Below are 17204 nucleotides of genomic sequence, written 5' to 3'. Positions count from 1 at the left end.
CAATTTGGACCGGCACTCCCCCAAGCCCCGGCGGCCGGCGACCCCCCCCTCCAGGCGCGGTTTCCCAGGCCGACTGCAAGATTCGGATTGGCGCGTTAAAGGAGCCACAGCATCTTTTACTGGTGGGCCCTGCAGAGAGACGAGCGCCACGAGCGCCACCTACTGGGCAGGAAAAGAAAAACAGAGCCCAGAGATTTCATAGAAAAACCTTTCAACCAGCCGGGTCCCACACCCAGGGAAATCTGATCAAATGCCCAGACACCAGCAGAAAATAATGGATGACGCTCGGAAAATTGAAGATATGGCCCAGTCAAAGGAACAAACCAATAGTTCAAATGAGATACAGGAGCTGAGACAACTAATGCTGAATATACGAACAGAAATGGAAAAACTCTTCAAAAACCAAATCAATAAATTGAGGGAGGACATGAAGAAGACATGGGCTGAACAAAAAGAAGAAATAGAAAATCTGAAAAAACAAATCACAGAACTTATGGGAGTGAAGGACAAAGAAGAAAAGATGGAAAAAACAATGGATACCTACAATGGTAGATCTAAAGAGACAGAAGCTACAATTAGTGAACTGGAGGATGGAACATCTGAATTCCAAAAAGAAACAGAAACTATAGGGAAAAGAATGGAAAAACTTGAGCAGGGGATCAGGGAACTGAATGACAATATGAAGCGCACAAATATACGTGTTGTGGGTGTCCCAGAAGGAGAAGAGAAGGGAAAAGGAGGAGAAAAACTAATGGAAGAAATTATCACTGAAAATTTCCCAACTTTTATGAAAGACCTAAATTTACAGATCCAAGAAGTGCAGCGCACCCCAAAGAGAATAGACACAAATAGGCGTTCTCCAAGACACTTACTAGTTAGAATGTCAGAGGTCAAAGAGAAAGAGAGGATCTTGAAAGCAGCAAGAGAAAAACAATCTGTCACATACAAGGGAAACCCAATAAGACTATGTGTAGATTTCTCAGCAGAAACCATGGAAGCTAGAAGACAGTGGGATGATATATTTAAATTACTAAAAGAGAAAAACTGCCAACCAAGACTTCTATATCCAGCAAAATTGTCTTTCAAAAATGAAGGAGAAATTAAAACATTTATAGACAAAAAGTCACTGAGAGAATTTGTGACCAAGAGACCAGCTCTGCAAGAAATACTAAAGGGAGCACTAGAGTCAGATACGAAAAGACAGAAGAGAGAGGTATGGAGTAAAGTGTAGAAAGAAGGAAAATCAGATATGATATATATAATACAAAAGCCAAAATGGTAGAGGAAAATATTATCCAAACAGTAATAACACTAAAAGTTAATGGACTGAATTTCCCAATCGAAAGACATAGAATGGCAGAATGGATTACGACCCAGCAATACCACTGCTAGGTATCTACTCAAAGGACTTAAGGGCAAAGACACAGATGGACATTTGCACACCAGTGTTTATAGCAGCATTATCTACAATTGCAAAGAGATGGAAACAGCCAAAATCTCCATCAACAGACGAGTGGATAAACAAACTGTGGCGTATACCTACGATGGAATATTATGCAGCTTTAAGACAGACTAAACTTATGAAGCATGTAATAACATGGATGGACCTAGAGAACATTATGCTGAGTGAGTCCAGCCAAAAACTAAAGGACAAATACTGTATGGTCCCACTGATGTGAACCGACATTCGAGATCAGCTTGGAATATATCACTGGTAACAGAGACCAGCAGGAGTTAGAAACAGGGTAAGATAATGGGTAATTGGAGCTGAAGGGACACAGACTGTGCAACAGGACTAGATACAAAAACTCAAAAATGGACAGCACAATAATACCTAAGTGTAATGTAACTATGTTGGAACATTGAATGAAGCTGCACCTGAAATATGGTTTTTTGTTTGTTTGTTTGTATCTTTTGTTTTTGTTTTTCTTTTTCCTTTTTTTATATATATATATTTTTTATTAGTATTATTATTATTTTAATTCTCTTCTCTATATTAACATTCTATATCTTTTTCTGCTGTTTTGCTAGTTCTTTTCCTAAATCGATGCAAATGTACTAAGAAATGATGATCATACATCTATGTGATGATACTAAGAATTACTGAGTGCATGTGTAGAATGGAATGATTTCTAAATGTTGTGTTAATTTCTTTTCTTTTTTTTGATTAATAAAAAAATAAAAAAAAAAATTAAAAAAAAAAAAAACCTATAGCTCAGATGCAGCTTCATTCAGTGTTTTAACATGATTACTTTACAATTAGGTATTATTGTGCTGTCCATTTTTGAGTTTTTGTATCTAGTCCTGTTGCACAGTCTGTAACCCTTCAGCTCCAATTGCCCATCATCTTACCCTGTTTCTACCTCCTGCTGGACTCTGTTACCAATGACATATTCCAAATTTATTCTTGAATGTCCGTTCACATCAGTGGGACCATACAGTATTTGTCCTTTAGTTTTTGGCTAGACTCACTCAGCATAATGTTCTCTAGGTCATCCATGTTATTACATGCTTCATAAGTTTATCCTGTCTTAAAGCTGCATAATATTCCATCATATGTATATACCACAGTTTGTTTAGCCACTTGTCTGTTGATGGAGATTTTGGCTGTTTCCATCTCTTTGCAATTGTAAATAATGCTGCTATAAACATTGGTGTGCAAATGTCCATTTGTGTCTTTGCACTTAAGTCCTCTGAGTAGATACCTAGCAATGGTATTGCTGGGTCGTATGGCAATTCTATATTCAGCTTTTTGAGGAACCGCCAAATGGCCTTCCACAGTGGTTGCACCATTTGACATTCCCACCAACAGTGGATAAGTGTGCATCTTTCTCCACATCCACTCCAGCACTTGTCATTTTCTGTTTTGTTGATAATGGCCATTCTGGTGGGTGTGAGATGATATCTCATTGTGGTTTTGATTTGCATTTCTCTAATGGCCAGGGACATTGAGCATCTCTTCATGTGCCTTTTGGCCATTTGTATTTCCTCTTCTGGTAGGTGTCTGTTCAAGTCTTTTTCCCATTTTGTAATTGGGTTGGCTGTCTTTTTGTTGTTGAGTTGAACAATCTCTTTATAAATTCTGGATACTAGACCTTTATCTGATATGTCATTTCCAAATATTGTCTCCCATTGTGTAGGCTGTCTTTCTACTTTCTTGATAAAGTTCTTTGATGCACAATAGTGTTTAATTTTGAGGAGCTCCCATTTATTTATTTCCTTCTTCAGTGTTCTTGCTTTAGGTTTATGGTCCATAAAACCGCCTCCAGTTGTAAGATTCATAAGATATCTCCCTACATTTTCCTCTAACTGTTTTATGGTCTTAGACCTAATGTTTAGATATTTGATCCATTTTGAGTTAACTTTTGTATAGGGTGTGAGAGATGGGTCTTCTTTCATTCTTTTGCATATGGATATCCAGTTCTCTAGGCACCATTTATTGAAGAGACTGTTCTGTCCCAGGTGAGTTGGCTTGACTGCCTTATCAAAGATCAAATGTCCATAGATCAGAGGGTCTATATCTGAGCACTCTATTCGATTCCATTGGTCGATATATCTATCTTTATGCCAATACCATGCTGTTTTGACCACTGTGGCGTCATAATATGCCTTAAAGTCAGGCAGCGCGAGACCTCCAGCTTTGTTTCTTTTCCTCAAGATGTTTTTAGCAATTTGGGGCACCCTGCCCTTCCAGATAAATTTGCTTATTGGTTTTTCTATTTCTGAAAAATAAGTTGTTGGGATTTTGATTGGTATTGCGTTGAATCTGTAAATCAATTTAGGTAGGATTGACATCTTAACTATATTTAGTCTTCCAATCCATGAACACGGTATGCCCTTCCATCTATTTAGGTCTTCTGTGATTTCTTTTAGCAGTTTTTTGTAGTTTTCTTTATATAGGATTTTTGTCTCTTTGGTTAAATTTATTCCTAGGTATTTTATTCTTTCAGTTGCAATTGTAAATGGGATTCGTTTCTTGATTTCCCCCTCCGCTTGTTCATTGCTAGTGTATAGAAATGCTACGGATTTTTGAATGTTGATCTTGTAACCTGCTACTTTGCTGTACTCATTTATTAGCTCTAGTAGTTTTGTTGTGGATATTTCCGGGTTTTCGACATATAGTATCATATCGTCTGCAAACAGTGATAGTTTTACTTCTTCCTTTCCAATTTTGATGCCTTGTATTTCTTTTTCTTGTCTAATTGCTCTGGCTAGAACCTCCAACACAATGTTGAATAATAGTGGTGATAGTGGACATCCTTGTCTTGTTCCTGATCTTAGGGGGAAAGTTTTCAATTTTTCCCCATTGAGGATGATATTAGCTGTGGGTTTTTCATATATTCCCTCTATCATTTTAAGGAAGTTCCCTTGTATTCCTATTGTTTGAAGTGTTTTCAACAGTAAAGGATGTTGAATCTTGTCAAATGCCTTCTCTGCATCAATTGAGATGATCATGTGATTTTTCTGCTTTGATTTGTTGATGTGGTGTATTACATTAATTGATTTTCTTATGTTGAACGATCCTTGCATACCTGAAATGAATCCTACTTGGTCATGATGTATAATTCTTTTAATGTGTTGTTGGATATGATTTGCTAGAATTTTATTGAGGATTTTTGCATCTATATTCATTAGAGAGATTGGCCTGTAGTTTTCTTTTTTTGTAATATCTTTGCCTGGTTTTGGTATGAGGGTGATGTTGGCTTCATAGAATGAATTAGGTAGTTTTCCCTCCGCTTCGATTTCTTTGAAGAGTTTGAGGAGAGTTGGTACTAGTTCTTTCTGGAATGTTTGATAGAATTCAGATGTGAAGCCATCTGTTCCTGGACTTTTCTTTTTAGGAAGCTTTTGAATGACTGATTCAATTTCTTTACTTGTGATTGGTTTGTTGAGGTCATCTATGTCTTCTTGAGTCAAAGTTGGTTGTTCATGTCTTTCCAGGAACCCGTCCATTTCCTCTAAATTGTTGTATTTATTAGCGTAAAGTTGTTCATAGTATCCTGTTATTACCTCCTTTTTTTTCTGTGAGGTCATTAGTTATGTCTCCTCTTCCATTTCTGATCTTATTTATTTGCATCCTCTCTCTTCTTTTTGTCAATCTTGCTAAGGGCCCATCAATCTTATTGATTTTCTCATAGAACCAACTTCTGGCCTTATTGATTTTCTCTATTGTTTTCATGTTTTCAATTTCATTTATTTCTGCTCTAATCTTTGTTATTTCTTTCCTTTTGCTTGCTTTGGGATTAGTTTGCTGTTCTTTCTCCAGTTCTTCCAAGTGGACAGTTAATTCCTGCATTTTTGCCTTTTCTTCTTTTCTGATATAGGCATTTAGGGCAATAAATTTCCCTCTTAGCACTGCCTTTGCTGCGTCCCATAAGTTTTGATATGTTGTGTTTTCATTTTCATTCGCCTCAAGGTATTTGCTGATTTCTCTAGCAATTTCTTCTTTGACCCACTCGTTGTTTAGGAGTGTATTGTTGAGCCTCCACATATTTGTGAATTTTCTGGCACTCCGCCTATTATTGATTTCCAGCTTCATTCCTTTATGATCTGAGAAAGTGTTGTGTATGATTTCAATCTTTTTAAATTTGTTAAGACTTGCTTTGTGACCCAGCATATGGTCTATCTTTGAGAATGATCCATGAGCACTTGAGAAAAAGGTGTATCCTGCTGTTGTGGGATGTAATGTCCTATAAATGTCTGTTAAGTCTAGCTCATTTATAGTAATATTCAGATTCTCTATTTCTTTATTGATCCTCTGTCTAGATGTTCTGTCCATTGATGAGAGTGGTGAATTGAAGTGTCCAACTATTATGGTATATGAGTCTATTTCCCTTTTCAGTGTTTGCAGTGTATTCCTCACATATTTTGGGGCATTCTGGTTCGGTGCGTAGATATTTATGATTGTTATGTCTTCCTGTTTAATTTTTCCTTTTATTAGTATATAGTGTCCTTCTTTGTCTCTTTTAACTGCTTTACATTTGAAGTCTAATTTGTTGGATATTAGTGTAGCCACTCCTGCTCTTTTCTGGTTGTTATTTGCATGAAATATCTTTTCCCAACCTTTCACTTTCAGCCTATGTTTATCTTTGGGTCTAAGATGTGTTTCCTGTAGACAGCATATAGAAGGATCCTGTTTTTTAATCCGTTCTGCCAATCTATGTCTTTTGATTGGGGAATTCAGTCCATTAACATTTAGTGTTATTACTGTTTGGATAATATTTTCCTCTAACATTTTGCCTTTTGTATTATATATATCATATCTGACTTTCCTTCTTTCTACACTCTTCTCCATACCTCTCTCTTCTGTCTTTTCATATCTGACTCTACTGCTCCCTTTAGTATTTCTTGCAGAGCTGGTCTCTTGGTCACAAATTCTCTCAGTGACTTTTTGTCTGAGAATGTTTTAATTTCTCCCTCATTTTTGAAGGATAATTTTGCTAGATATAGGAGTCTTGGTTGGCAGTTTTTCTCTTTTAGTAATTTAAATATATCATCCCACTGTCTTCTGTCTTCCATGGTTTCTGCTGAGAAATCTACACATAGTCTTATTGGGTCTCCCTTGTATGTGATGGATTGTTTTTCTCTTGCTGCTTTCAAGATCCTCTCTTTCTCTTTGACCTCTGACATTCTAACTAGTAAGTGTCTTGGAGAACGCCTATTTGGGTCTAATCTCTTTGGGGTGCGCTGCACTTCTCGGATCTGTAATTTTAGGTCTTTCATAAGAGTTGGGAAATTTTCAGTGATAATTTCTTCCATTAATTTTTCTCCTCCTTTTCCCTTCTCTTCTCCTCCTGGGACACCCACAACACGTATATTTGTGCGGTTCATATTGTCCTTGAGTTCCCTGATACCCTGTTCAAATTTTTCCATTCTTTTCCCGATAGTTTCTGTTTCTTTTTGGAATTCAGATGTTCCATCCTCCAAATCACTAATTCTATCTTCTGTCTCTTTAAATCTATCATTGTAGGTATCCATTGTTTTTTCCATCTTTTCTACTTTATCCTTCACTTCCATAAGTTCTGTGATTTGTTTTTTCAGTTTTTCTATTTCTTCTTTATGTTCAGCCCATGTCCTCTTCATATCCTCCCTCCATTTATTGATTTCATTTTTGAAGAGGTTTTCCATTTCTGTTCGTATATTCAGCATTAGTTGTCTCAGCTCTTGTATCTCATTTGAACTATTGGTTTGTTCCTTTGACTGGGCTTATTCTCAAGCTTCTCAGCGTGGACAGTTATCTTCTGCTGTTGGCATCTGGGCATTTAGTCAGATTTCCCTGGGTGTCGGACCCAACAAGGTTGTAAGATTTTTCTGTGAAATCTCTGGGTTCTGTTTTTCTTATCCTGCCCAGTAGGTGGCGCTCGTGGCACACGTTTGTCTGCGGGTCCCACCAGTAAAAGGTGCTGTGGGTCCTTTAACTATGGAAAACTCTCGCCGTCCGTGAGGTTCGCTAGCAAAAGCGGCTTGGAAGAGTGCCAACCAGCCCGGGGTCCGAACGCGGGGAGGATCGCTGGCCGCCGCAGCTCGGGAAAGCGCCCGTCCGAATTTCCTAGTCGGCCCGGTGGCGGGAGGGCGCCAGCCACAGCGTCCCGTCCGGGAGAGTGCACGTTCCCGGGGAGTCACGGGTTTGGAAGGGCCCCCCCCCCGTCGCCGTTCTCCGTGGTCTGGGCATTTCCAATCCAATTCTCTCAGTTGGTCCGGGGGGCCATGCGTGGTGTGGGCGCCAGCCGCCGCGGTTTAAGGGGACCGCCTGTCCAATTCTCCCAGCCGGCCCGGGGAAGGGGGAAGGGAGTGACTCCGGCCGTTTGCCGCCCTGCCTGGTGAAGCCCGCGCCCCTCGACGATCTCACCAGAGCGGGTTCTCTCAGCCAGCCAGCTGTTCCAGGATGGGGTACGCTGTCTTTTTTATCTCTGTCGTGGCTTTGGGAGCTGTTCTGTATCGTTTCTACTCCCCTAGTAGCTGTCCTGGAGGAGAAATTAAGATCCGCGCGTCTTACTAAGCCGCCATCTTCTCCGGAAGTCTCCCCACATTAACTTTTAATGCAACCTTTTGTTTTTCTTTATCTTAGTAAGTACCATATTTTAATGTAATTATTATTAATATGTCTTCAAGCACTCTGTCAAAGTGATAAAGCATCACAAACATTTCAATTAATTTAGCAGATCCTTTTTTCCCTTCTAGATTTTCTTCCTGGAGCATTACAGCCTCTAGTCCCTATGGGATTTATTGCTATCACCAATCCAGTATTGTTCTCCTTTGCTGGTATCTCTTTTCCTTTTCCTTTGTTTAATCCTTTGTTTTTATAAACACATCCTCTAATGCCTTCCTGAAAAAAAGGTAAATGGGAAGTAAACAGATTAATAGCCCTCCAAAGATGTTCACATTCTAATCCCTGGAAACTGTGAATATGCTGCTATATATGGCAAAAACAACTTTGCACTTATGATTAAATTAAGGATCTTGAGATAGGGAGATTATTCTGAATTACCTATGAGGGCTTGATACAATCACGAGGGTCCTATCAGAGGGAGGCAGGAGGACATAGAGGGAAGGAGAGGCTACATTGCTGGTTTTGAAGTTAGAGGAAGGCATCTGGAGTCAAGGAATGTAGGTAGCTCCTAAGAAAGAAAATAGTCTCCCTTAGAGTCTCCAGTAGCCCTGAAGACCCATCTAGAACTTGTGACCTCTAGAAGTATAATAAATTTGTGTTATTTTAAGCCATTAAATTTGTTGTAATCTTTTAACAGCAATGATACAAAATGAATACTGGGAGGCATTGTAAAATTTTTAGTGCCTTGAATATCTGAAAAAATACCTTTATTCTAGTCATACAATTAATGGCTTGTCTGCTTTTAAAATTCCGGGTTGAAATATCCCTAAGAGTTGGAGAAAGATCAAAGGTGTTGGTGGAGTGATACAGAGAAGGTAGGGCTTAACAAATGAGTATGAGTGCTGAATCATTATATTCATATTTCTTTTAGCCTCCAGTACCTTAAAACAGCTAGAAATAAAAACCTAAAGTTATAGAATTGTAACCCATACCAAACTCTGAAATCTGTTCTGCTACTAATTGTTATGATGTACTTTGAAATTTATTGCTTTTATGTATGTATGTTATTTAAAGAGAAGGGGGCATGTAACAGGAAAGATAGGATTTAACAAATGAAAATGACTGATGAATTGATATTTCTATTGGTCTCCAGTGACTTGGTGTAGCTCGAAGAAAAAAAAAATCATGAAACTGTAGCCTATAACAAACTTTAAAATCTGTTCTGTAACTACTTGTTAAAATGTACTTGGAAATTTATTGCTTTTTTCGTATATATGTTATATTTTACAATAAAAAAACATAAGTTAAACACAAACACAAAATTCCAGGTTGAAAATCATTTTCCTGGAGTAATCCTCTAACTTCTTACATTATTTTTCTCTGGTTCTTTATTTCTTTACAGTTTTGTTTTACTATCAGGAAGATCTGTTGAATATTTAGCTTATACCATTATATTTGCATTTTACAGTTTTTTCTTATTCTCTCTTCCTTTATTTGTTACATGCTGTTTTGGTTACAAAGACGCATTATTTTATCATGACTCTCTGAGAATCTTAAAAGACTTTTTTGAAGTTTTCTTCTAATCCCTATATTGTCTATCTTCCCATATTTAATTTTTAGTTATTTGTTTTTATTTCTGTGTTAAAATCTTTGTTTATTTTATTTTGTGTTATAGTCATTCCTTAAATGTCTAGAATTCCTTGGCTTTGTATGTTGAAGAACAAGGATTAAAATGGTGATAGAAAGCTCAGTGTATCTTTACAGAGATTGTCAAGCCATGGACTTCATAGTATAGTCAACTTTTCCATTGGAAGATGCTCAAATATCTATAGAAGAAAAGGTACTAATGAATATAAGAGCAGACATAAATGAAATTGAAAACCACTGTGTACTAGAGAAAAGCAACAAGTTGGTTCTTTGAAAAGATTACTATAATTGATAAACTCTAAATAGATTGACCAAGAAAAAAAACAGAAAACTCAAGGTACAGATACCATGAATGAAAAGTGGGTCATCACCATAAACCCTACAGGTATTAAATATAATAAGAGGGTGTGGTGGTTAGGTTCTGGTGTCAGCTTGGCCTAGTGCTGGTGCCTACTTGTCAGGTAGGGCAAGCATTGCTCTTAAACATTACTGTAAAGATATTTCATGGCTGGTTGATAAACCAGAGGGTTGGTCTAGTAAATCATCAGTCAGTTGATTGCAGCTGCGGCTGATTACATCTACATCAACTATGTGTGTCTCCTGCAAAAGAGATCACTGGATTGGTTGGATTGGATCTAATCAGTTGAAGACTTTTAGGTGAGAAAAGAGAATTTTCACTGCTGCTTCAGCCAGTGAGCATCTCCTGTGGAGCTCACTGAGACCCTGCCTGGAAATTGCCAGCCTCACAGCCTGCTCTACGGATTTGAGATTCTTGCATTCCCATTGTTCCTTGATACACGTTTATAAATCTTATATTTATATATGTCTTGTTGCTTCTGTAACTACAAGATTTGGGAAACACTGCCTAATACAGACAGGATATTAAAAACAAATATTTTTGCCAAAATATTTGACATTTTCAATTTTCTTTGAAAGACTCAATTGACTAAACTGATATAAGAAGAAATAGAATATCTGAATTATATTTACTTTAAGAAGTTATATCTCTAATTCAAAACTTCACCATAAAGATAATTCTAAGTCCAGGTAGCATCATCAGTAAGGCCCACCAAACATTTAAGGAAGAAGTAGTACTGATCTTTCATATCCCAGATTCTTCCAGAGAATAGAAGGAGCAGAAACATTTCCCAATTCATTTTTCTGATGCAGAATAACCTTTATTCCAAATTTTTACAAGGACATCCTTCTGGAGTCCCAGAAGAAAAGACAGAAGCAACAGAAAAAAAACATTTGAAGAAACAGTGATGGATAATTATCCAAGTTTGATGAAAACTATAAATCAGTTACAGAAATTTCAACCCAAGCAGGATTAAGAAAGAAATTAATGAGGGAAGGAAGGAAAAAGGCAGGGGAAGGGGGGAAGGAGGAGGAGAGAGAAAGGAAACCCTATTAACTGCTGAGAACCAGTGATAAAGGGAGTGTCTCATAAGCAGCCCAGAAAAAAAGACACATGACATGTAGTTAGAAAAGGTTCTCTGCTCCTCTGTTTTCTACAAGAGTGTGTGTAAGATTGGAACAATTTCTTCCTTAATTCTTGGATAGAATTTACTAGTGAAGCCATTTGTGCTATTTACTGTGTGTTTTACTTTAATAAAAAGACTATGAAACACAATCAATTGCACAAACATGATTTGGAAAAAAACAAGACACAGTGAATAAAGTGATTAGTATTGTAATAGTGGGGCTTTAAAGAAAGGCATATATCAAAGAGATTTTTTTTTTTAATGAATCTTGGTCATGGAATGGATGTTGGTGCTTAAATGAAGGATAAGATAATTCAGACTTTAAACCTGGATGATTGTGAAACCTCTGCCATTAAAAAAAGATTTAGAGAGTAAGAATATTTCAAGGGATGATCATAATTGTGTTTTAGAATACAAGGTTTGATATAAAAATACTGAAATATGAAATATTTATACTCAGTTTTCTGTGAATCTTTTGACTGCAGTGGTTAATTTTATATGTCATCTTGGCTAGGTTATGGTGTCAAGTTGTTTGGACAAGTAGTCCTTTGGCCTGACTATAACTGGGAGAGTAGTTCATAGATGGATTAGCATCTATAGTGGGTTGATTGCACCTATGGCTGATCTACAGTCTATAATCAACAAAGGCGATTACTCTCAGCAATGAGGGGTGGCTCCTCATCCAGTCAGAGATCTAAAAGCAGAACTGAGGATTTCAGCATTCAGAAGAATTGCTGTTTCTTCTGCAGTCAGCCAGGTTTTCCTATGGAATACAACTTCACTTCATCGGAGTTTCTGGCTTAAAACCTGTCTTACAGAGTTTGAAAGTTCCAGATTTCAGAACCACCCTTTTTGTACACTCTTCTCTACACTCTCTCTTCTGTCTTCGTATCTGTCTCTAGTGCTCCCTTTAGTATTTCTTGCAGAGCTGATCTCTTGGTCACAAATTCTCTCAGTGATTTTTTGTCTGAAAATGTTTTAATTTCTCCCTCATTTTTGAAGGACAATTTTGATGGATATAGAATTCTTCGTTGGCAGTTTTTCTCTTTTAATAATTTAAATATATCATCCCACTGTCTTCTTGCCTCCATGGTTTCTGCTGAGAGATCTGCGCATAGTCTTACTGGGCTTCCCTTGCATGTGATGGATTGCTTTTCTCTTGCTGCTTTCAAGATTATCTCTTTCTCTTTGACCTCTGACATTCTGATTAGTAAATGTCTTGGAGTATGTCTATTTGGATCTATTCTCTTTGGGGTATACTGCACTGCTTGGATCTGTAATTTTAGGTCTTTCATAAGAGTTGGGAAATTTTCAGTGATAATTTCCTCCATTAGTTTTTCTCCTCCTTTTCCCTTCTCTTCTCCTTCTGGGATACCCACAACATGTATATTCATGTGCTTCATATTGTCTTTCAATTCCCTAAGTCCCTGCTCATATTTTTCCTTTTTTTTTCCCTATATTTTCTTTCTCTTGCTGGATTTCAGATGTTCTGTCCTCCAGTTCACTAATCCTATGTTCTGTCTCTCAAAATCTACCATGTAGGTTTCCATTGTTTTTTCATCTCTTCTACCTTGCCTTTCATTCCCATAAGTTCTGTGATTTGTTTTTTCAGACTTTCAGTTTCTTCTTTTTTGTTCATTCCTTGCCTTCTTTATATCCTCCCTCAATTCATTGATTTGGTTTTTGATGAGGTTTTCCATGTCTGTTCGTATATTCTGAATTAATTGTTTCAGCTCCTGTATCTCATTTGAATTGTTGGTTTGTTCCTTTGACTGGGCCATCTCTTCAATTTTCCTGGTGTGATTTGTTATTTTTTGCTGGTGTCTAGGCATTTAATTACCTTGATTAGTTTATTCTGGAAATTGCTTTCACTTCTTTTACCTAGGGTTTTCTTGCTGGATGACTTTGTTGTCTATCTGTTCTTTGACATTCAGTTCAACTTTATCCGGACCTCTAGCTTAAGTTTTGTTTAACAGAGGAGAATTTTTCAGTTCTTGTTTTCTTGTTTCTTACCCTGCTTATATGGTGCCTTCTCCCCACCCCACCCCCACCCCCCCATCCCCACCTTAGGAGGGTCTACTTAGATATTATAGACCCCAGCTGGATTTTTCCAGACCAAACTGGGCTCCTATCAGGAGGAAGGAGTCACCTGTGTTGGTTTTCCCTGAGGGTGAGACCCAGCAGGTTGAAAGACTTTCCTGTGAAGTCTCTGGACTCTGTTTTTCTTATCCTGCCCAGTATGTGGCACTTGTCTGCCTGCAGGACCCACCAGCATAAGATGATGAGGTACCTTTAACTTTGGCGGACTCTCCCTGCTGGGGGTGTGGTGGAGACAGAGGAGAGGTTGTAGAACCACCCTTTTTGATATTTACAGTTTGTAGCATGCCATATGGAATTAGGATTTACCAATCCCCACAGTTGTGTAAGCCTATTCTTAAAATAAATCTCTTAACATTAGTGTCTGTGTTCTGTTTCTCTTGAGAACCTGACTAAATACAGATTTTGGTAACGAGTGGGGGAGGTAGGAGAGTAGGAAAAGGTAAGGGTGAGAATTTTCAAGACTTTTGTATTCTCTTACTGGGCTCCAAGTTTCCTGGACACTTATCTTTCTTTCATTGCACATCATTTGGTCTCTTAGAAAATGAAGTTGGTCTCTTAGAAAATGAAGGGGTTGAAAGAACAAACACCTTCTCCCCTAATCTCAAGGAATTTGAACATGACTGCTTTGCCTTAAAAGTCATTATAATAAAAAAAATCAGTTTGAAATGATCAATTACAACAAATTTGACAGCTTTGAATTGCACTCATCACTATATATTAATTGTATTATAAAATTATTATAGCTGATTTTTGCATTTCTGGAATAAACCCTATTTTCAAGCACACCATATTATCCATTTACTACCTAACTGAGTTCAAAATGCCAGTTGTTAAAGATTTTTATATCTGTGCTCTTGAGGGATATTTGGCCTATAACTTTCTTTTTTTAATGTCCTTGTCAGATTTTGGTATCAAAGTTATTTTGGCCTCATAAAATGATTTAGGAAGTATTCTTTACTCCTCTATTTGTGAAATAATTTGTGCTATTCTTTCTTTTTTTTATGTTATAGCTATCTGGACCTGGAATTTCTTTGCAGGAAGTTTTTTCATTATTAATTCAATTTTAGGTTTGTTATATCTTTTTTTAGGTTTGCTATATCTTTTTTCAGTTTTGATGATTTCATTTTTAAGGATACATTCATATCATTTAGGTTATCAAATTGCATTTAGTTTTTCATTATATGCTCTTTAATCATTTTAATATCATAGGATCTATAGTAATATCCCCTCCTTCATTCTCGATGTTGGTCATTTACATTTTTTTCTCTTTTTTTGTTTATTTACCCCTACTAAAGATTTATCAATTTTTTCATCTTATCAAAGATGAAACTTTTGGTTTGTTGCCTTTTTCTACTATTTGCATATTTTCTAACTAATTGATTTCTATTTGTATCATTATTTCCTTTTTCTACTTATTTTTGTACAAGTAACGAGGTATTTTTCCCATTAGCTTAATATGCACAAATGTAGCTACACATCATAATTAATAATTAATAAAGAAAAACAATCAAGTATCTTTTAATGCCCCATAACAACCTTCCTCTTCTTATACACTCATTTCAAGCCATCCTGTCAGGCTTTCCTTCCCACCATTCTAGTGAAACTGCAAAAAGATCATTGACGACCACTGTTACACTTGAATTCTCAGCAGCATTTCCAGTTGATGACTGCCTCTCTGAAAACACTTTCTTCATATGGTTTCATTAGCTCCTGACTCCAATATTCAACTATCCATTTGACACCTCCATTTGTTTATCTAAAGAGCATCTCAAATTTAGCATGGCAAAAACAGAACTTTTGAATTTTTTTTTACTAGTCTAAATACATGAGTGTACTATTCTTTATTTAACAATTCTATTGTTGCACATTTAGGATATATATATATATACACACACACATACATACCATGTAATCATCCAAAGTGTACAATCAGTGGTTCACAATATCTTCATATAGCTGTGCATTTATCATCACAATCAACTTTTTTGTTAAAAATAACATATACAAAAAAGCAATAAATTTCAAAGCATATCACAACAATCAGTTATAGAACAGATTTCAGAGTTTGGTATGGGTTACAACTCCACAGTTTTAGGTTTTTACTTCTAGCTGCTCTAAATACTGGAGACGAAAAGAAATATCAGTATAATGATTCAGCAATCATACTCATTTGTTAAACCCTACATTTTCTGTATAACTCCACCATCACCATTGATATTTCTCCCACTGTTTAGGGGTATTTGGGTTATGCCCACTGTAGCTTTTTCATGTTGGAAGGGGCTGTCAATAATATGGGATAAGGGGATGGAACTAGTTGATATTCTGGAGAGGCTTTCCCCTCTACATTTGAGTGCTTATCTGGTCCAGGGACCCATCTGGAGGTTGTAGGTTTCTGGAAAACTACCCTAGTACATGGAACCTTTGTAGAATCTTATATAATGCCCTAGGTGTTCTTTAGGATTGGCTGGAGTGGTTTTGGTTGGGGTTTGGCAGGTTATGATAGGTAGCAATGTCTAACTGAAGCTTGCATGAAAGTGACCTCCAGAGTAGCCTCTCAACTCTATTTGAACTCTCTCAGCCACTGAAACCTTGTTTGTTACACTTCCTTTCACTCTTTTGACCAGGATGACAATGTTGATCCTGCAGTGTCAGTGCCAGGCTCATCCCTGGGAATTATCTCCCATGCTGCCAGGGAGACTTTCACCCCTGGATGTCATGTCCCACATAGTGGGGAGACAACGATTTTACTTGCAAAGATGGGCTTAGAGCAAGAGAGGCCACATCTGAGCAACAAGAGAAGTCCTCCAGAAGTAATTCTTAGGCATATTTATAGGTAGGCTAAGCTCTTCCACTACAAACATAAGCTTCACAAGAGCAAGCCTCAAAATCAAGGGCTTGGCTTATTGATTTGGGCGTCCCTGGTGTTTGACACAGTATCAGGGTTTTTCCCCAGTGGTAAAGTTTAATAGTTCCATATTTTTTCTCCCATCCCTCAAGGGGTATTACTGATACTTTTTGATTATCTGCTTAATATACTCTGAGGTGTATATAAGCATTACATTAAGCTATACAGGATTAAAGGCCCTAATTATTATTTTGGGCTCCCTGTGTTTGGATTGTTTAAATGATCTACCCAGACAGGTTATGTTAAATTCTGTGCTACAGAAAATGTAGGTTCTGGGCAAAATAAACCTTTCTTGCTTTGGTCTCAAAGAGTAGATGAGGTTCTAAAATACAGATAATGACTTCATTACCCCTGTATTCTGAATTACCTTAATCCTAACCTGATCTGCTTCATTCTTATCTCTAAATACCAGGTTATACATATATAAAACAGCCTCTCAAAAATCCAGAAATATGGCAGAGTTCTTACCTGCCATGCTGGAGACCCGGGTTCAATTCCCAGTGCCTGCCCATGCCAAAGAAAAGAAAAAAGTTCCAGAAATAACAAGTACTGCTCCAGACTAAATGTGACTGCTGTAAGAGCTTTTACTCTAGGCCCCTGTTTTCTTATAACAGTTTTCTAAATGAGACCACACAATATTTGCTCTTTTGTTTCTGGCTTATTTTGCTCACCAAATACCCCACAGGTTCATTTACAGCATTGCATGCCTTCAACTTCGTTCTGTTCTGTAGCAGTGCAATGTTTGATCATATATATACACCATCGTTCACCAATTTACTTCTCAGTCAGTTCATCCTTCAGCCACCTCCATTCATGGGTCTTGTTGACAAATTCTCTCAACATTTGCTTGTCTGTAAAAATTTGTATCTCTCCCTCAGTTTTGAAGGACAAATTGGCTAGGTATAGAATTCTTGGCTGGAAGTCTTTCTCTTTCAAGATCTTAAATATATCATAGCACTGCCTACTCACCTCCATAGTGCCAGTTGAGTAGCCCGAACTCAATCTTATGTGTTTTCCT

At 37.3% G+C, this 17204-nt stretch overlaps 1 protein-coding gene across 9 annotated transcripts in view; it reads left to right on the top strand.

Annotated features, from left to right (window-relative positions):
* Nucleotides 1–17204, top strand: part of FAM227B (family with sequence similarity 227 member B) — a 310848-nt gene that overhangs the window by 3853 nt on the left and 289791 nt on the right. Inside the window, exon 1 of one of the 9 annotated variants that reach the window (XM_077127823.1) lies at nucleotides 8864–8925. The exons of the other annotated variants lie outside the window; for them this stretch is intronic. The gene's annotated coding sequence lies outside the window, so the exon portion shown is untranslated. Of the gene's footprint in view, nucleotides 1–8863; nucleotides 8926–17204 lie in introns of those variants that run through there. 9 annotated transcript variants of the gene reach the window in all.

This window comes from Tamandua tetradactyla, chromosome 14, assembly GCF_023851605.1.
Source record: "Tamandua tetradactyla isolate mTamTet1 chromosome 14, mTamTet1.pri, whole genome shotgun sequence".
NCBI classification, from domain to species: Eukaryota; Metazoa; Chordata; class Mammalia; order Pilosa; family Myrmecophagidae; genus Tamandua; species Tamandua tetradactyla.
This window is presented reverse-complemented; position numbering and strand designations above follow the sequence as displayed.